General features: G+C 37.6%; 1 protein-coding gene across 5 annotated transcripts in view; it reads left to right on the forward strand.

Moving 5' to 3' along the window:
* The window catches only part of klhl29 (kelch like family member 29), a 273,769-nt gene that overhangs the window by 93,182 nt on the left and 159,573 nt on the right, over window positions 1-21,014 (forward strand). The window lies entirely within an intron of this gene.

Below are 21,014 nucleotides of genomic sequence, written 5' to 3' on the forward strand. Positions count from 1 at the left end.
ATTAAGCTTTTATATCTTACTGAGATAATTAAGTACAAAAACACTTAAAATAAGAAAAATATTCTAACATAAATCCCTCTTGGTGAGAAAAATTATCTTGWCAGAAAGAAAACAAGAAAAATCTCCTTAATTTAAGATATTTAATCTTACTAARATTTCAGTTTTTGCAGTGTAGCTGCTTACGTAAAACAGGATTCAGCAACCGACACGATCCAGAGACATTTATGCTCTCAGTCCAGCTAAATAACAATAACATTAGATTTGGGAATGTTTCGGCATTTTGAAAATGGACACCTTAAAAGTTAACATTTTGTCATTTTAAATTTTAAGTGATTAAGATGTTTTGCAAGTACTGTAGCAAACCATGACACGTTAAAATGTAGTTTATTTGGTGTGTATTCTTTAATTATGTAAATGATTTTGCATTCAAAACACCATCCATGTGAATAGAAAGGACCTTACATGCATAGAAACGTTTGCAAAAAGATAATGGACACAAAACTATTTAAAAAAAAAAAAAAAAAAAGAAAATATTACTGGTAGTTTCAATATTTTATTGTGGAAGTTCTAAGCAATTATTCCCTTTAGAAAAATAAAAACTGCTGAACCCTGCAGTTGGTATTATGGTGCAGAAGAAAACTTTAAAAAAAACATTGAAAAGCTTCCCATAGTAACATGGTACAGGTGGGGAAACTTCCTGAAAGGACAGCTTTGATGTTCACGCCACAAAACTGGCTTATATGGAAGCGTGGGATGAACAAACCCTTTTTGAAAGAGCAGTTTGCCACGAGCCATGTGGGGGGACACGGCAAATATCTTGAATTTGCTCAGTCAGATCAGCACATCGTTCTAAAACATAGCAGTATTTGATCACGCTGTTGGGGAAACTGTTTTTCTTTGATAAGGCGAGGCTTGGCCAGAGTCAGATGACGTGGAGATGGATAGAGCTAAATATTGGGCAATCCTTAAAGAAAATTTCCTCAGCTAAAACCTCAATAAAATACCTTGACGTTATTGGTTGCGGTGTGATGAAATGTGAACTCCAGCACTTGTATGTTGCAGACTGTAAAACCTAGAGTTGCCTGTAGATCCCAATAAAACTCACTTCTCTATCTGTCTGCGATGACGTTGTGCTGCCTCATACTCGAAGGCTGCCTTTGTGCCACATGTGATCAAATCTGTGGGTGGTCAAAAGACGTACGACGGAGCGATGCAGCTCCCTCCGTGGCCCCCGTGTCTCCGTTCTGTCCACGGCCACGATAAAAAGCTGACAGAACGTATTGATTTCTGTTGTTCGGGGACTCGCCTCATAAACACACCAGCCCAAAAGGAGAAGGTGTCCAATAGCCAGACATGTACCAAAGTGTCTGAAACTGATAGCTGTGCATGCACTCTACCGTCCTCTGGGGTAGGATTGGTTTTGTTTTAGCTTTACAGCGTGTCTTAGTGATCTCTCTTTTTTTTTTTTTTTTTTTTAAATAACATGTCACATTTAATGATCAGCTAAATGCGTGTGCGGTTGGGGTAGCGGCACTCTGAATGTGCGCGCGTGAACACATTTGTAGCCGTGCATAAATGTGTGGGACAAATGCTGACAGTCAGAAAGTGCCATCTGGCTACATCGTCCATGGGGATGTAAAACTGACCAAGTGGAACAGTGAACTACAGTTAATTCAGAGTTACACTTTGTCTGCCAGACGATTAATTATTTTGTTATATTTTATGTTTTTCTGTCCTCTTGTCAGGGATTCATAGACCCTGCATATACTACAGTAAATGGGCGGTAATGAGAAGAGAAACATTTATGCCCTCCACCGACCAGGGCCTGCAGACGCCATTAGGCCGTAGTTTGTATTTGCAAGTTCGACTGTTCCTCCAGGTGAGAGGTTGCGAAATTGTCTTGATCACATACGACTCTTTAAATTGACTTGAAATGAAGTGATAATTGCATTTCATGACTTTGTGAGGTCAACCAAGATGGCTTTTGATTGTACAGGCTGACGTTTCCATGTGAGCCGTCCTTTATATAAGCACTGGATTCATGCACAGCTTAGAATAAATTTGCAATTTTATCAACCTCGTATAGAATGCAAATGTTCATTCTCATTTCAGGTGTCGGAGCACTCGACGCACATTCTCTCATTTGCCTTGATGCGCTTGCTTACATGTTTGAAGATCCAGATTTAAACTGATTCCAATTTCTCTTTCAGATTTACAAATAACAGAAACTGAATGTCTTGTGAATAAATAGAAAATCGAGCTATCTTAACAACGATGTATTTATTCTTAAAAACAAAAAAAAAGAAAAGGATTAGTTGTCACAAACTGCCAGTCAGTTAGCAAAACTGCTGTCTTGCTAACAGTCTAAAAAAAAGAGTAAAAGCCTCCAGGTTAAAGTATTTTACTGGAATAAAATCACAGCATATTTCCTATTTGCTCCTCCACAAAACAGATTATTGAAAACTTATTTTCCATACTTAAATTGGAATGTACACTACAATGTTTTTTGTACTAGTTTGTTTAAAAACAGCTGTATTCAGCTTAATATCTGAGAGGGAAAAATCTCTGATTAATTGGTGTTAGATTATTGAATCATTCTTCTATTATGTAAACTGTACTGGAGACTTAGAAAGCCTCTCTGTGACTGATCACTATTTCTATTACTATTAGACACGATGTCACACTGTGTGAGAGAGCAGTCGGGATTACACAGCTCTTCATTTATACAGGATTTAACGTTTATTTCAAATTAAAGATGAAATAATTAGTCAATAAGCTTTGCAAGCGGTCTTTAGCATCGGTTTAGTGATTAGCACAATTGGCGCTTTCATTTAGCATATCGTCACAAACGTTTCTTGATTTATAGGAAGATTTTGTTATAATACATTTATAACAAAATAAGGGTTTTATAGAACTGATTTAGAAAATCATGCGATAGTGTTTATTCCTTAGATTGCAATAAATGTGTTTCATATCTCCAGACATGACAGCTCTGTCCTTATACTAGGCTTGTGATTCACCACTTCAGTGGAGCCAGGCAGGTTGATGTGACACTCTGGTCCCTTTACAGTTTTTTTTTTTCTGAACAATGTTTCCAATCAGAAAACAGAAGCAGCCTATAATTGTTTGTCTTGTCTGGCTGTTTAAACTTGTAAAACTTATCTGTTTGCTTCTTTTGAGCTTCTCCGGCACCAAACAGCCCAGACGTTTGCGTTGACTCTGATTCGTAAAACTGCATCTACTTTCCTCCAAAAGGGCACTCTGGCTATTTTGAGAGAAAAGGAAGTGATGTGAATCCATCTGTGCATCTTCAGTTTTAATGAGTTAGTACAAGAATAGCATGAAAAAATAAAAATAAAAACATTCCATTGTAAAACTAATATATCTGGTTGCTAGAGTTTACAAATAAATGGATGCCATGATTTTGTTCTTTCCACATGTGATAAGGACATTTGGTCACAAAATAATCGTGCTTGTGCTTGTACATGCATGTCATTATTTTTGCCCTGGTTCATTCGGCGCCTGAGCAAAAAAAAAAAAAAAATCCCTTTTAGTTCGTCCATGAAGCTACAGCGTGTTAGAAGACTGAGAGCCAGCAGACATTGTGGGATTACCATGGGTGAGCAGCCTCTTTACTGCACTGCCACTGTACTTTTCAAATAACTACGTCCCCCATGATTTTCTGTGTTGCTGCTCACTCTCTTATCCTTAGAAATAATTTCTTATTCCTTTTTGCATTTTTATTAAAGCCGTAAGAGTAGCATATCTGTAAGTTCAATGGCGATTTTAAAAAAAGAAAAGAAAAAAACCCAGCAAAGGCTGGCCTAAATGTTAATTTAAGAACATTGAGTGTGTTGCCCTCGTCTTAATTGATATTTCTTTTCCTGAATGTAGCGCTAAAGAGTGACTGGAGTTGTATACCTGTAAAGCAAAGCTGAATTCAGTGTTACTTTTTCAAAGATTTGCTCTCCTGAAGGTCTTGAGGAAAATCCATGCTTTTAAATCTATGGTTAAATGTTTGCTCTATATTACACCCTGTTATTGAGTGGTAGACAGGATTTTCTTGGATTTATGCAAGAGCTAAAGCTGAAATTATTTATCTACTAACATATTACTCGGGAAGCATCTTCCCATGGACATTCGGTTAGAAGCTGGATTTTCTTGCAGAGCTAATCCCCTGATATTAAAGTTTCAAATCCGTCCTTGCTTGATGTTTAATAACACCAGCGCTGTGATTTTTATTTATTTTTATCAATCCTTATTTATCACAAATGCCAGAACCATGGTAAATACTGAGAGCGTTTATTGATTTGTGAACATTGATAGATTTTGGCTTATGTTGATTCTCCATGTCAGTCGTACTTTGGTTCACTGTTCCTGTTTGTATTTGCCATTACTCTTGTTAAAAAGTATCTGCTTGGTGTTTAGATCAATAGAATAACATCAAAAAGCTTCACATTTGTCAACCCTAAACTCAAGTAAGTAAGCAACTCACAACAGATCCTATATTATCATGTCTTTTAAACAAAAACAGTGAAAATTGAGATGTGTGTGGGGAAAAAAACAACACATGCTTCACACTATTACCCACAAATGGAATCAAGGATTCACAAATTTTAATCTGTGGTTTAATAAGCATTTATTCGATTTGAAAGGGATTCAGTTTGAGTGTGATCAAAACATTTTAAATTCTGAACCTCTTTTAAATGCCTCTTTTGTTGAGCATTTGCATGACAGAGGATCTAATTAGTATTTGAATCACACAACACGTCGTCAAGCCTTTACAAGAAAAAAAAAAACTAACTTGCATTGGATGATTCTCTGCTTCGGTTTAAAAGTCAGTAAATTTACCATTGGTCAATCTGACTACTGATATCCAATGAGCTACTTTGGATATATACACATTGCCATACATTCTTGCATTAAGAAGTTATCACATACTGTACTTTTGGCTGTTTTTTTAATTATTATTATTTATTTAGCTTAAACTCAAGAATATGTACTTCAGTCCTTTATTGTTGTATGAATTGCATTCTGCTGCTCCAGTATGATCTGATTATTGAATTGTTTTTGCCCAATAAACTACTCTGGAACACGATTGTGTTTTTTTTTTTTTGGGGGGGGGRGGGGGGTTGAGTAATTTATGCATTATAAACCCTTCAGTAGATTTATCAAAGAGCCATAGTTAATGTCTAAGTATGATACTGTTGGACAAAACAGTATTGCACATAATCCTGCATATTCTGCTTTTGTATTAAAATACAATCTAACTAAAACTGTATGTGTTGGTTTTGCTGTGCTCCCAACACAACTGTTAGATATTTTTTGCAGCATGAGACTGATCACGTCCTTGAATGTTAACCTTATTTTTGCTGTATATGTATTTGAATATTAATTCCTCACTCGTACTTGTATAGTTATTTTTTAAACGATCACAAATATCTTTTTTCACCTTAAGGTTTTTCCAGCCCCTTTTTTGCAAAAATGTATCTTTTTTTTTTTTAATATCAAAAATGATTGTGATTTCCAATTATTCGGGGCACAAAAATGAATCCTCTGTATGTTCAAACATATTAAATTATAGACCTATTTCATAAAAAATTTAATTGCACAGTTTTGTTTGTATTCTATGAACTTGAAGCATAATTGTTGCTAGTGGCATAAGACTTAATCGTTTGCAGCACAAAAAAATTGAACTACAGTCCTACATCTTAACTCGAAACAAAAAGGATGAAGTTTAAGCTCAGTTTAAGCTCAGTTTAAGCTCACACAAGCAGCAGTGCCTATAGAGTAGTTTGTCTGAACTTCCATGGCGTTTCAAGCAGTGATTCCCGTCTTTCTTTGGAAATATAAACTCTTAAGATGCATGGTGGCAGGCGAAAAGCTTTCATGATCATTATTGACTGATGATTGCTTGATGGGAGTTGCAGCTTTAACCTCTCACCTGCTGTGAGGATCCTACGTCTGCATGTAAGCCTTTTGTGGGTGGCAGTTGAGGGGTTGCAAATGCAGCCTGTTACAGCCTGACTAACGAAGCTAACCAAACCTCATTTGTTACTTTGTAGTCATTGGAGACTGTCTTCATCCAAGTGTTTTCTAGCTTCAGTTGCAAAGCAGACAGCCTGTTTGAGCTCAAGGTAAGAGCTATTCAGTGAAATTCCTGCTGGTGGAACTCCATTATGTATGTTTTCCTGAGCAAGACCGAATGAAGTGGTACGTTCTGCAGAACGCATGCCAAAACACGCAGCTTTGGCTACTCAGACTGTCGGGATTATTTCCACACAGAAAATATTTCTGTTCAAAGTTGCTCAAAAGAAATCGGCAATAATCAATGCAGCCTTTCATGAAATAAAATTACCCTTCTTGTGAATTAGACCTGTTGGTCATTGATTTCAGCCAGGTTAGTTAGCCAGTGGATTGAAGAAGCCCCCCACGCTGTGACCACACAACGCTGAACAGCAGGTGTCAGCTCCCCACTGTGACAAAATCAAAAAAGAAAAACCTCAGGCATGTCTCTTCTCAGTGATTTTTTTTTTCTTTTTTTTTTTTTTTTTTACCTGTGTACCGGTTTGTGCTGTTTTCCTGGTATTTGGATGACGAGACGAACACATCGGAAAGTTGTGCTTTTTTGTTGAAATCGACACGTCTGCAATCAGCCCATTTCAGCTAGCAGTTTATCATAGTTGATTACCCTTGTGTTGCTGCAACACTGACGTAGTTTTGATTTTTTTAATGCATTTTTCATATAGTCGGGTCTTCATATCTGTATGGAGAGAGAAAAAAGAAACTCTTCTTTATATGAATGTCAGCCTTTGGTTGAGAAGCCTTGTAATGAATAGACTCGAAGATTTTGAAATTATTGAATCTCTGCAGGGGTTGAGGCTAAAAGGGGAAATGTCTTTTGAAAAGTGGGATAACCTTGTGATGAGTTACTGTGAAATGTGTTGAATATGAAAAGATTAAAGTTTGAAAAGGCGCACACAGGGAAAGCTTGATGAGAGACAGAACTGGGAGAAGTCAGGGGCTTGGGGGATGACGGGACGGGAGCAGAGTGCGGTGGCAGGGGAGAGTTGTTTTTGAATTGACTCCAGATAGGAAAGAAAACGCAGGAGTCGAACTCCATCATCACGATAAGGTGAAACTTCACAGTTTCAAGGCAGGTACGCTCACCATGGGGTCTGAAAAGAAAGCTGCTTTGTTATCAGGAAAGCAAAGAAAACCGCCTAGGTGTCTTTTACTATCATCTGTACGTTGTCAATAGGTAGTCGTGGTGTATTTTCTTTTACTGTGAAAATGCCACAAGTACCAGCCGTCAAAAAGGAAAATCGCAACAAATAAACCAGCCTGCCTCGGGAGAAGTCTGTCATTTATTATCCAAAAGACATTATGTTAAACCTGCAGGCTTTTTGTAGGTGAGTTAAGAGTTCCATTATTTCAATGGTTGAACAGGTTTAAATATGCAGAGCAAGAGGTCTACTGCGTTTTTTCCACCACTAAAGTGGCTAAGTGATGCGTATGTCGGAGTGCATTTTAACGCTGAAAGTCAGCTTGTTGACAACGAGCCGAGATGAACCCGTCGGCTTTCTCTGCTCCACCCGTCCAGTGTAAATGCCAGTTTTGATGAAGATGGCTATCAGTGGGTACATGGAACTCGGCTTTCTGGTATTAGAAATAGTGTGATTAAACTAAAATGTGGAAAAAAAAATCTTATGCTAGAACATAAGAGCTAGAACAAGGCCTTAATTTCTGGCTAAATTAGCATGACAGGCTGCCTATAAGGGAATACATAACGTGCCTCATTTCTGTGTACAAATATGCAAAGTATTGATACCTAATGAACTTTTACATTGACATTACAACCACATGTCTGTGTATTTTGTTGAAAATGATACACTGACAGAAAGTAGAGGACAATTATGAAATGGAAGGGAAATATTACATCTCAACATTTGTTGAATTTTCAGATAAAACTCTTAAAAGTTGTCTGCTTTTATTTTTAGGCCTCTTAGTCAATACTTGGAACAATGGCACCGAAACCTTTTGCCACACATGGCAAAATGTGTGGCATAAAAAATGTCGATATTTATCATGAAAAACAAAACTTTTTATGTTGTAAACAATAAACAAAATGCAATAAAAAATATAAAACGGTATAGTTTTCTTAAGGGGGTCATTGTACATTGTTTGAGGTTGTCTTCCATTTTCTTGGCACTGCTTTAAAGTACAAGTTTTATGTCACGTGTGTCTATCTGGACGTCTGTACACTGATTTCCTTTTTCCATGTCTTCTGTCACATTATACAGAGAGAATCTGTTGCATCAATTTTCAACTTCAGCCCAGCATTGGCACCATCAGTTCTGGCCAGCTTCCTTCTACCTGCAGAAAAATAAAGGGCCTCCACTTTGTTTAACCTTTAGCAAATGTTTAGTTAGTTTTCTGGCACACTGTGTTTTGCATGCAGGCTTTTTTGCTTATTAGGCATATTCTGAAGGTAGTTGTATACAATAGATTTTATTCTGGGGAGTAATAATAAAAGGGGCATAATTTAACATTTGTGTTCCTTGTAGGAAAAAATGCTAGAGCTCCTTGGCTATGAAAGATTTTTCAGAGTTTTGCTGATTTTTTATTTTTTATTATTGTCTGAAAACGTAATTTCTAACGAGAACATTTTTGTTCTTAGCTATGTAGTTTTTCTTGGAGCAATATGACGATTGTCCCTGTCAGTTTTGGTTTTTCTTTTGATTTGAAACAAATCGGTTGCAGGTCATAAAGAAGACAAGCCAGGATTTTTGTTTAAAGCAGCTTTTGTTTGACCTGAAGCAATGACATCGAAGTGTGGCTGCCTCAGGACTGCAAAAGCAGGATTAAAGTGTTGGACTGTGTGCTGCTGAGATTGCTAATAAAGAACAAAGATGCAGATGGCAAGACAGACACCTTGCTTTTAAGGACTGTGTACTGTCAAACTGTCAGAAAAATGGCATTGTTAAAGAAACTGTCAGACTTTTTATATATATATATATATATTATTATCTTGCATTTGAAAATCAAATGGATGGAAAAAAGAGTCATGACAGGTTTATCAAAAATCTTAGCTGGCAATCGGGACATTGTCATCTTTTTTTTCAAAAGAAAATATTGATCGACGGGTTATTTGATTTAAGAGAAAATGGCACAAATTGACAAAATGGCTAAAACCGAATGGCAGAATGGGGGAGAAAAAAATTAAAGTTCAAAGAGAAAGTTAAAGGCAAGCGTTATCTCTACCTGTCTTGCCTGTCTTATGACAGGATGTTCTTGAGTACTCAAACAATTTGCGTCCTGTCATTGGTTCTTTTGTATTTGTACCAGGCTGTAGCGACGACGTACGACCTGACTAGCAATAGACTCTGACATTTATCCACCCAACTAACTTTCATTTTCAACCCACAAGTCAAGTCTGGTTAGGTCTTCTGACATCCCTGCTTGATTACATGATGTAATGTAAAACGTGTTCAGAAAAAAATGGATTGTTACAAGTTGCGTTTCTGAATACTGAATATATCAAATGGAAACTTTATACATGCTGATGACGGATAGGAAAGACGTGACCTTTCCTGTAGATTTTTGACTCCTTATATCTGCAGTATTTCAGTCTGAGTTGGTGAGAGCAGACTGGCACCTTAACACTTCAGCTGTTTTATGAGTCTGGCTCCAAACAGGCGGCCTTATAGCCCAATCTAATAAGCAGTCATCGGGTATCACATTCAGAGCTCTCTTTGTTGTGTGAAAGATGAGATGCAAGTCCCCCTTTTTCCATTTCTGTGCCAATGACTGTGCAAGATCAGGGTGTTTTAATGAAAGCACTGTGAAGATGTCGTCATCCAACACCGCTCTGCTCTCCTAGTGGCACTCAGGAACTATTGTTCTGCTGATCTCCAAATGTGCAGAAACTGACAGTGTGGACATGAAAGAGCTGACTCGGCTTCGCACAGATCTCTGATCGTCACATTGGATTCTCCATCTTTTTTTTATCCTCTGCGGCCGCCGTCGCTGCTGTTAAGATGAAACGTTTCGACTCTAATTATTTCCACTTTTAAAGTAAAAATGAAGGAAGATATATCCCCTACAACGCTTAAAATAAAGAACAAAAAGTATAAAAATGGTCAAATTTGTATTTTACTAAAACTAGTCCAAACTATCTGGCATCACATGGAAAAACTAAGCTGATGTTGTTCTTTCTTGCATAAAATCAGGGTGGAAGATGATTAAATACGCTTCATTTACTGACTTTCTGCAAGTGGGATTGCCTCAGCCAACATATCAACAATTACAAACAAGAAAGAATATTTTTTGGAGGAAAGCTTGTATGACAGATGATAAACTTCCATCTAGTAGATAACCCAGCAACAACCAGTGAAGAACAATGTCGTTTAAAAACTTGACACCAAAATGTGTAGCAAAATATGCCATGCTAACACATCAACACAAACCCCTCATGCATGGTGGCATGGTGGTGGAGATTTGATGGTTTTGGATTTGTCTTAAAAACTGAGAGCACCACTGAGGGATTGAGTCCACCATAAATATTCGTGCCGCACCAATCAGATTTCCAAAAGTCTCAGAAAACGCTGGATTTTAAAATACTGGCAAAGTTTGAAAACTCAAGCATAAAACAAAGTGGTCTTTTTTTCCCCCTCTCTGGTTAACCTTTCTTTTATCTGCTGAAAGTCTTGTTCTCTCTTACTCTCTGACAAACTACAGACAACGTGCTGACATGTCATTGAAAAGTCAGACAACTTTTAAAAAAGATTTATTTTTGTTTTTTTAGGTGTTGCAATGATCCAGTCGAATGTCAGACCTGAGCGAAATGCTAACCGAGATTGATTTGTATTAAAAGTCACCTAAACTCGTGCTAGAACCTAAAATGTTTGGCAAATGATTTTCATTCAGTTGCCCTGCAGAACAACTTTGAGGGCAACAAAAGCCAAAGAAACCTCTGCTTTTTTGAATCTTTGCTTCTCCTTCAGTCACATCTGTGTTTGTTAGCCAAGTTCTTTCGTCCAACTCTGCTTCCTTCTGTCCACCATCGCCCCCCCCCGCCAAACCCCCAGCTTCTTTAAATAACTCCTTGTCTTTGAGGCATAGATCTTCATTCCCACATAAGCATCACCTCCCGCTGAGCACACTTGTGTGAAATTGGATTGCTGATCCGTTGGTGCTGAATCGCAGAGATGTAATACGGGATAGCGGCAACCACATGCTCCACTGGCAGAGACAGCTGTTACAGGACACCGAGGGATCGGCGTTGACGCTCGACTTCTAGTCCCCGTCTCTTCAAGACCGATAATGCTCTCAGCAATTCTCATGACGACGCATAGTAGAACGCCGCTGCAAAACAAGCCGGAACTCATAAGACGGCGGCGCGGCGAGGCGCAGTTCGCAGCGTGCAGAGGGCTGCCCGGTTTGCTTGATTCACTTACGTGTCAAAAGGTCATTGTTGATCCCTGGGCAATTTGATGTGGCTGTCGTCTTGGATTTGCTATTATCATGTGTCATCGCTCCCACTATCGCCGCCTGCCCCTCCTCTTCATCATCAGAGGGCGAAAGGGCCGTGTCAAAGGGTAAAATTCTGTTTCACACAAATTTATCTTCATTATCATGTTTTCTCTCCCTGTCAGCCTTGAAGGTTGATTTTAAAAGGGTTGAACTTGAATAAATCTAAAGCGAAGCTGTTGAAAACGCAGAAACCTCCTCACCGCTCAGTCGGTAAATACCCTCAGCAGTTATGTGTCGTTTGAAAACCTAGCTGCCTGAAAACGGATTGTATTTTTTCTTAACTTCTGCAAATAGGGGGCATTTTAGGTATTTACCTTATCATAATAACTTTTCTACCAACATTAGTTTTAGTGTTATGTGTAATAATGCTGAATACTATACTTTTTCTAATGCTACGATTTTAGCGGTTTTGAACAGATTTTATTGCTGTCAAATGATCAGACTAACATTTTCTTGCCACATGTAGTTTGATCTACAAAGGTTTTGGATATTATTTGAAACAGCAGTAGTACAAAGTTGAAGAAAAATATACTTTTCTTTTGTTTTTCAGATAAATAAAGCTCCAAAAATGTTGCATACATATGTTTCAGTCCTTTTTACTTGCACTAATAAGATCTGGTGGGATGATGTGTGGAGTCATGTAGGTAGCAATCCTGTAAGAAGACTTGAAACTGACACGTTGGAAAAGGTTTACACCAGAGCATTTTTATGTTAGGGAGTTCCAGTCAAGGTCTGCAATTAAATGTTATTAGGAATCTGTGATAAAACTTAAAGCTTGATGTTCACAAGATGCCTTCCAACAAATCTCAGAGTATCGGTTATTTTGCAAAGCAGACATCCAAAATTAAAAAAAAGTGTATGGATGTTCAAACCTGGTAGACATTCTCTGTCTGTCATGCCCGGACAAGGTGGTGTTCTTCAAAATACTCTAAGGGGTTGGATACTAATGTATTGCACCTTTCAGACTTTTCATTTCAAAATGTCCAAAAGTTTGAATTTATGAAAAGTTTTGCAAGACACTTTTTATACTTGTTGGCCTTGACAATCTTACTGAACTGAGATATTGCCTGCAACTACCATTGTGATTCACTTAGTCTGAATATTTTCTATAAAATCTGGGCTACACTTTAAGGAAACAAAGGTTCCAAGGTTGTTTCCTCAAGCAGAGAAGAAGAAAAAACATGTAAGACAGCTATGAGGGGGGGAAAAAAAATAAATTAGGAAAGATTCCCGGCTTTGCTGCGACTGGAGGCTTGGTTATTACCAGCTAATGTATAGTTGGATCTCTGCATGTTTGTTTTTATGTTGAGAAATGCAATGGCAATCGTGTTTTGCTAAGTCCTGACTCATGCTATGTATTATAAAACTACTTCTGAGCCCAACACTGAGTTTATAGCTGCCATTCATCCATCTGTGTAACTGAGCGCATTATCAAATGAGTGGATCAGCTCCTTTGGCCGTCACAGACCCGCACTTAGTACCCATATTTCTTTCGAGTGCTAAATGAACCCCCCGCTGAGCTTAGCTGATTGTATGTCATTTGCTTTTTGTGCATTGAGGGAAAACCCCCTCATCTGCCAACCTCTTGCCTTGGCCTCCTTCCTCCGTGGCCACCCCGCCACCCCATTGTCTGTCCTGTTTGCACGGTCGCAGAATAAAGGAAAATGGCATTTAAAAAGGTGCACATGTGGAGTGGTTGACATTCAGAGTGCTGCTACCTTAAGGTTAACCCTAAACGAAAGACAATGGCAAATGCAGGCTTTTAAAGCGTCAGTCATGTTGTGTGGACTATCAGGTGTCGGCGAGGAGGCAGACAGGGTAGCGTTTGAGATGCACGAGTAAATAATACATTTCCCTTCAGCACGTCTGGCACTTGACTCAGCTTTGTCTCACACCTGTGCTATTAAAGTCTGGAGGCTCTCTTGGCATTGGTTACTCGCTGTTAAGGATGAGGTTTTTTTTTTTCCCAAGCCAAGTTGCTTTGAGGTTTTGTTCAGTGTGGCAACAGAAAGAGAGTAGTTTTGGACTTCTCCTCAGATAGCGCCCTAGCTGGTACTTGACTCCTGATAAAATCCCTTTTTTTCTCTCTTTTCTATTTGGGGGGGAAAAAAGGTGAACTCAAGGTGCATTTTCTTTGACTGTAAATAGACATTGACAGTCTTGGCTTTGAAAATTCTTCGCTCGATTAGGTATGGCTTTCAGTTAGGTGCACAAAAAGAGGCAATAAGTGAGGCTTAAGAGAGCCTTCTGGAGAATACTGTGAAACTAAATCATCAGCCAATTGACTCAGCTTGTTTCTCCCCCTCAGCTCCTCTCTGATGACCATTTTTCCCCACATCTAGTTTAGTTTGAATGTTTGTAATTTAACTGAGCAATTTAGTCTTTCACCCTGTGGCATTGGAGATGTGATACATGTCAGTCCACACACCTTTCTGACTTTCTGGTTCAGACTGACACATCTTCATAGCTGGAAAAAAAAAAGGATACTCATCCGTTTCTCTGCTGCTGAACTTTGAGACTGAATGTTTTCAGTTTTTAAGCAAAGGTCTGACATGCAGGGTCATGAAGCTTGGTCGGAGAGATATTGTTTCTTATTACTTCATTTTAATAATGGTATTAGCCCAATTTGAACTTCTTATTTTGTTCATAAAAAGACCCCATTTCAGACAGTTTTATCAATAGCACATCTGTAGCTGTAATATAAAATACTAATCAAGCTTTGTAGTGATTCTGTCTTTGTTCTGTTGAGAGCAGTACAAGTATTGGATTTTTACTATGGCAATTTTCATAAAAATATTTAGAGTTTTGTGTGATTTAATCAGAGTGGCTAACAATATTGCAAATTAAAATAAATCCTTAAGGAGAAAATCCTTCCATCAAAATGTCTCCTTTAGCTGAAATAAAATTCAGCATCTCGATGAATTACAACTCACTGATAAACAGAAGTTTAATCTTTGACTTTCATGAAAACTCATTGATGAAGACATGCAAGTCCTTCTCAGTAGTAGACTATAAGAACAATTAAAAAGAAAAAAAAACCTTACTCATTTGTTGTCAATGTGTTTGCAAAGTGTATAGGTTGTCTCTACAAATTAGAAGAGGATTGGTTGAAGAAAAAGTTAACAGCAATTAATTCATAATTTTACATAACAAAATATTGCATAGTAGGAGATCAATGAAAATCTCCTGGAATCACAAGTGTCTCATTAGAAAACGATATGTTTTCGGCCAAAGGGAACATTTTAATTATTCTTACGTCAATTATTCTAAACAGCGGGTGTTTAATTTGCCTTCTTTTTTTTTTTTTAAGTTTAAGCGCTATGAGCAGAGTACACTTGTATGTCATAAGCAAGTCCATGCAAAGTTTTTCTTGTGTTTTGGCTTCTAATTTTATCAGGATCTTCTGTTGCTGTGAGCCAGTGTGCTTATGGGTCTCTTTGATCATTACTGTCAGTAACAACATGCGCTACACCACTACTAATTAATTTGGTTTGGGGCTATAAAATAATTACCTATGGGCTAAGTGTGAGTGATTATGCATATCTTTCATAAATTCTGCTCAAAGATGTTTGAAACCAAAACCAGAGATGATGTGCTTTGGAACGTCTTGCTTCATTCCCACCTCAAAGATTAAACATGGACAAACAAACTCTTTATTTGTAGTTGATTTTATATTGAATACTAATATGTGCAAACTGACCCAGCCTCTGTTATTTTCAGTGGTAACCATCCAGCTAAATAAAATAAATATTTTTCAGGTTTCATTTGCTCCATGTGATGATTGTGAACGTGTTTATTTCCCCTCTCTTTCTCCATAAAGCATAAAGTTAACCATAAATATTATGCCTTTAATAAGATCAATTTTGCACCAAATTTTTAAATTGAAATTTTATCAGACATATTTTCTGAGAGAAATCCTTAACTGTGCTAACACCATAAGCAGAAAGCGACTTCAATTTATGTACCGTTAAATATTTATTTTTTATTTTTTTAAGTTAAAACTATGGGGAGTTTTTGAGTTGTTCTCGGCGCAAACCAAAGAAATCCTTTTAGTGTGTAAATAGCAAGAGACATAGGATAGAGGCAGAGATGCGAACAGGAGACGTGGTGGAAGAACAATAAAGAAAGAAACCTATTCAAATCAGATGCAGTGTGTGCTTTTCCCTTTTCAGCCTTCTGTGAAAAAGCGATTCATCATTTTAAGATAAACAAACAGTTGGTGGTTAAAGATGACTCAGAGCAGTAGGGACATATTACATTATGATAAAAAGTAAGGATTTAAACTCCAAATTCAAACTCCAAATTTTTTTCAGTTTGCTTTTATACTTTAAAAGTCAAAATTGAAGCTGTGAGTCATTGCATTTGTGAAAAGTAACTATATGAATAAAATATTTGATTTAATAAAGAATTTGGAAGCGGGGAGGAGGCTACCTGCTACGCATAGCTTTAAAGCCACAACATAAAAGCCAGCATGGTTAAATGTGTTGAAGCTATGCTTTCTGAAATATTTCTGAACAACTTTGCAGTGTGAAAATCTACAACAAATGAATTTGGCACATCCAAGAAACAAAAATCCAGAACACTGAGATGGTAAATACAGGTTCTTCTTAAAGAAATCAGCATATTGTGATAAAGTTAATTATTTCTCATAATGTAATGATAAAAATTAAACTGTCATACATTTTAGATTCATTGCACACCAACTGAAATATTTCAGGTCTTTTATTGTTTTAATACTGATGATTTTGGCATACAGCTCATGAAARCCCAAAATCCCTGTCTCAAAAAATTAGCATATCATGAAAAGGTTCTCTGAACGAGCAGTTAACCTCATCATCTGAATTAACAAAGTAACTCTAAACACCTGCAAAAGATTCCTGAGGCTTTTAAAAACTCCCAGCCTGGTACATTACTCAAAATCGCAATCATGGGTAAGACTGCTGACCTGACTGCTGTCCAGAAGGCCATCACTGACACCCTCAAGCAAGAGGGTAAGACACAGGAAGAAATTTCTGAACGAATAGGCTGTTCCCAGAGTGTTGTATCAAGGGAAGTCTGTGGGAAGAAAAAAGTACGACAGAAAACGCTGCACAACGAGAAGAGGTGACCGGACCCTGAGGAAGATTGTGGAGAAGAGCCGATTCCAGACCTTGGGGGACCTGCGGAAGCAGTGGACTGAGTCTGGAGTAGAAACATCCAGAGCCACCGTGCACAGGCGTGTGCAGGAAATGGGCTACAGGTGCCACATTCCCCAGGTCAAGCCACTTTTGAATCAGAAAAGGAGTCAGAAGCGTCTGACCTGGGCTACAGAGAAGCAGCACTGGACTGTTGCTCAGTGGTCCAAAGTACTTTTTTCGGATGAAAGCAAATTTTGCATGTCATTCGGAAATCAAGGTGCCAGAGTCTGGAGGAAGACTGGGGAGAAGGAAAGGCCAGAAGTCCAGTGTCAAGTGTCAAGTACCCACAGTCAGTGATGGTCTGGGGAGCCATGTCAGCTGCTGGTGTTGGTCCACTGTGTTTTATCAAGGGCAGGGCCAATGCAGCAGCTATCAGGAGCTTTTGGAGCACTTCATGCTTCCATCTGCTGAAAAGCTTTATGGAGATGAAGATTTCATTTTTCAGCACAACCTGGGACCTGCTCACAGTGCCAAAACCACTGGTTTTACTGACCATGGTGTTACTGTGCTCAATTGGCCTGCCAACTGTCCTGACCTGAACCCCATAGAGAATCTGTGGGATATTGTGAAGAGAAAGTTGAGAGACGCAAGACCAAACACTCTGGATGAGCTTAAGGCCATCGAAGCATCCTGGGCTCCATAACACCTCAGCAGAGCCACAGGCTGATGGCCTCCATGCCGCCTTGAAGGCTGCAAAAGGATTCCTGACCAAGTATTGAGTGCATAACTGAACATAATTATTTGAAGGTTGACTTTTTTGGTATTAAAAAACACATTTCTTGGATGAAATATGCAAATTTTTTGAGAGACGGATTTTAGGTTTTCATGAGCTGTATGCCAAAATCATCAGTATTAAAACAATAAAAGACCTGAAATATTTCAGTTGGTGTGCAATGAATCTAAAATATATGACAGTTTAATTTTTATCATTACATTGTGGAAAATAATGAACTTTATCACAATATGCAAATTTTTTGAGAAGGACCTGTACATAATAATCTGTAGGAATACTGATTTGCCTTGTTTCTTTAAGATTTTACATTTAGTAGAATGTTGCTTTTATCTGCATTGAAATACTGAATATGCTTAATTGGTGACGCTGTACGCAGTTTAATGTGTTCAACACAGCAGAATATGTACATTTTGGAGTCCATTGAACCCTGCAAGCTTCAATGATTTCAGGAACCAATGGTCTGGCAGGACACCCCCATTGCTTCCCCACTGTCAGACAGACATTTTCTGTGCTCCTCCTGAGCGTCACACTAATAACATAGGAGGGTTACAAGTTTTTCATGCATTTTATGCCAAGATGAGCAGTTTGCATTCTATTCCATATTGGGGTATATATATATATATATATAATTTTTTTTTAAATAAAAGACAAGAATGCACTGCAAAGTTTGAGAAAAATCACCCACCTCTTTGCAAGTTTCCCTCACAAAGACCACAACGATGTCTAATTTGCACAACATACATTTTTTTCGGAGTGGACAAACCTAGAAATTCACCCAGAACCTCAGATTGTGTAATGGTTCAAGAAATTACATTCTCACACTCTGAAGGTCTCAGTTACAGTCCAAGTGTAAAAGTATATGAATAAAATATTCATATATTTATGAATATTTGGGAACAAAGGATTTGGGAACAAAATTATGGTCTGCTTATAAATATTGGCAGCAGATAATGGCTAATGGTAACACAGCTTTGCAAAGTTGCTTCCAAATCAACAAAAAAAAAAAATACCAAAAAAAATACATAAACATCCTTTATAATATAAATAGGAAAAGATGAATATCACGTTTGGTAGTAGAACAGAAGTGCAAACACCTCATAGCAACGCACAATCATGGTCATGGAGGGATGATAGTTTGGTCTTATTTTGCTGCTACAAAACCTTGGCACCTAAAATGAAACATGATTATTATGAAGCAGGAGAAGAATACTAAAAAAAATGTCTAATCTACCAAATGAATGGCTAAAACATAAAATAACTAAGAACTCATTTAGAGACCACCCCTCGACTGCTGGCAAACTCCTTGGCAGGAGGTTAAGAGGACAGTAAAGTGAGCTAGCAATTTAGGGAATGGTAACTGAGCAAATTATATAAAAAGAGAAAAACTGGCCAAATCTTTTTTAACAGAAATATTTAGCAATTACCTGAAGATGATTACTTAAAGGTTTTTCTAGTAAATTAAATGTCTTAAGTGTTTCTCAGAATTCATGTGGTCTTATTTCAATGACGGTTTAGAAAAAAAAAAACTCATTATAAAAACACAAATACAAAAACAATATTTTATGGATTGATAAATATCACATAATATGTGAAAATAAGATTTTATTTCTATAATTGCAGTTTTTCCATTGCTTTACTTGGGCCGTAAAGCCCACCAGGTTTGCTCAGGTGTAGGGTAAACACTGCATAATTTAACATCAAATCCTGACTTGCGTGCAGTTCCTGCATAACTCCCATTGATTAATAAAAAGTCTAATTGGGTTGTCTTTGGCTCCAGACAACTTTTCATCTGTCGCTCATTATTCTTCCATTTCTCTGTCCATTACTATTTGATTGTCCGCCCTCGGTGCCGTTTTCCAGTTGCCCCGGTCCCTTCCCCGTGTGGCGTGCTCAAGGGACCCAAAGCCCATCATTTTAATAATACACACATAAATAATAGATACATTTTAAATGCTAATTCTAAAAAGGAGTCTGGGGGTGACTCAATCTCGCAGCATTTGCGGTTTGACCTTAGCACAGGCAAACAAATTACTGAGAGCTCAGTGTTTCTCATTAGGTTCTCCACGCATCATCACGCTGCCAAGTTGCCCTCCTCTATTTGCACAACCTCTATGTATATATACCATGTATATATATATTTTTTTTTTGGGTTTTTTTGTTTCAGCATTGTAGAGTTCACCTGCATCTTCTCTTTTCTTGCCTTTGTCACATTTGGTCTTTAATGCCGATTAAGTTCAGTTTACACTCTAATAAATGTGCATGATAATTCATAAAGTAGTTCTTGAACAGAGTGGAATACAAAGAGAAAGTCGATGTTTATGGTAAGTCAGTGAATTTGAAATATTTTCACCTGGTAACCCATGCTTTGTAAGTGAATAAAGTACTTTTACAGTAAGAACAGGTGAATGTTAGGGAAGTGTCCAGCTCACAAGACAAATTGAATTATTTTTCAGATCAAGGCGCAATGAGAATTTTGTCAAATTTAAAGAGGTAAACTCAGGGTCGTCAAATTTTTTTTTTTTCATGAAGACTCATTCTTTGTACAGAGCCGGACTTTTTTTCCAAGTGGCTTTTTTAAGTTGCCAATCTTCATCTTGTGTTTGGAGTGCTTTGCTAAAACACACCGCTGTTTTTTGTGAAGGGAGCGCACAGGAAACGGTGTTTTAAATAAAATTTCCTGCTGTACAATGAAACGATGGTTGCAAGAAGAAATAATTCTATGTTGAATCTGAATTAAATATTAGTCAACACTTCAATGTACTGGCACAGAATTTATCTGAAACATTTTCTCTACAGATCCATTTGGCCAGTGTTTCCTTGCTGCTGATTTAGCATCCTTCACTTACAGTTGCATACAACTCTAAAGCTCTCATTATTTCTGGTATACGCTGTATTTTTAAACCCATGTTGCCACTAAATGAATAAATGTAGCTCACCAGAGGCCACACACTTTGTATTCCTGGGTATTTCAGCTCTAATAACAGCACTGTCAACTTTATTGCAACCCTAATCAGATTAGATTCTTCAGGGAAATAACAGCTGATAATGTTTGAAGGGGAGGATAATATCCTTATTCGAATTAGTCTACAAATTGGAATGGAATAAATCGTCTGTTCAACATAATATTTTACCGAGTCGGGAGACAAAGCAATTCAAAAGTAATTGAAAGCAATTAGATTATGATTACTAAATTTAATTTACCTTCGGGATTACCTAACTGTTTGTTTGGCAGTTTTAGGTTTGTAAAAGCTTTAGTTGTTTTATGTTTCCAGGAGTAAATCTTTATTTAGATTGTGCTTCATAGCGCTGCTGACAACGGTGAACGTTCTGCCTACATATGTTCCTGTACAATATAAAATCATGTTCTCTGGTGCTAAGATTTCTCATTTCTGTAGTAGGAAATACCACAGTTTTGCAGGATATGCACAAAAATAGGATATCCTATAATATGATCCGATTGCTTACAAATGAGACAGAATGACAATATGTGTTAACTATAATTACGGGCATAACAATCGCCTTGATTTCGATGCATTGACTGAAGTCAGGAACTCGATTCAATCTGCTGG

This window comes from Poecilia reticulata, linkage group LG21 (genome assembly GCF_000633615.1).
Source record: "Poecilia reticulata strain Guanapo linkage group LG21, Guppy_female_1.0+MT, whole genome shotgun sequence".
Taxonomy (NCBI): domain Eukaryota; kingdom Metazoa; phylum Chordata; class Actinopteri; order Cyprinodontiformes; family Poeciliidae; genus Poecilia; species Poecilia reticulata.